Source organism: Wasmannia auropunctata, unplaced genomic scaffold (assembly GCF_000956235.1).
Source record: "Wasmannia auropunctata unplaced genomic scaffold, wasmannia.A_1.0 LD336101.1, whole genome shotgun sequence".
NCBI classification, from domain to species: domain Eukaryota; kingdom Metazoa; phylum Arthropoda; class Insecta; order Hymenoptera; family Formicidae; genus Wasmannia; species Wasmannia auropunctata.
Window position 1 is genome coordinate 4,940,465 of NW_012026789.1, and position 1,150 is coordinate 4,941,614.

Genomic DNA, 1,150 nt, shown 5'->3' on the forward strand with positions numbered 1-1,150 from the left:
CTTCATTGCATAGAATTTAGTACGTCTGAATCTAGTATATTCACTTTTTTTGCTATCGTAATTGCATATACTATCTCGGAGCTTATTATATTAAATCCATCATTAACTTCACAACAGTGTTCCACATTTCTTTCACCTCCAAACAAATCCTCCTCGATATATATCTACTATTCTGGTAGTTTCTTCTCAGTAATACTCTTGTACTAGTGGTACTAATTGCTTTATAGTATAAAAAAAACGAAAGATCTGAAAATCTCATTGTATGTATGCGTGCAACATTAATGTAGTAGTAAACATCTACGCACCACTACATCAGTATCGCACACATATGCACAATCGTCGGTAAAGTAGCGATATTTTGGAGTTCGATCATTCTAGTTAGGTTATTTCTTTATGTAACATAAATGATTCCAAGTATGTAATTGAAATAAAAGTAAACAAAAAGTTCAAGGATTATATAAGCCTAAGCTGGTTATTGGTCGTGCTTACATATATTGAAAATAAAATTATTATTAATTATTATTAATTACAATTAATTAGGATGTTTTGACCTTTATTAGATTATTCTCAGCGCTACATCCATTATAAAACGGTTAACATTGAATAAAAAATCTTATAAAGGCTATTTCGCATTACTCAACTTCAGTTTGATGCAGTTCTTAAGTAATATGCAAGTATTATTTCTAAATTGACATCGGATAAAACATAAAAACGGAGTACTTGGACGCATGTCATCGTTCACGTTTACAAAATAATGTTAGTTTCCTAGCTTTTAAATAAATAAATAAAAAGTACTACTATTTATTGCACGCGTACAAAGACTAAAATTTTTATACGCAACACATGTTGTTAGAAAAAAATATAAGTATTTATTTATTTGTATAATACATAAGAATATTTTAAGACCTTGAATTTAGGATTTTAAAGCTTACAAGATAAATAAATCGAGAAGTACGATTTGAGTACGAGTGTACGTGCGACATTGATGTATTAATAAACATCAACATATTACTACACACTACTACATCAATATCCCATGCATACATATGGACAAATCGTCAATAAAACAATAATTTCATGGAGTTCGTTTGTCCTTCCAGCATCTTTTAAGCTGTTGAGCAAGTATAATACCGATTATATGCATTATACA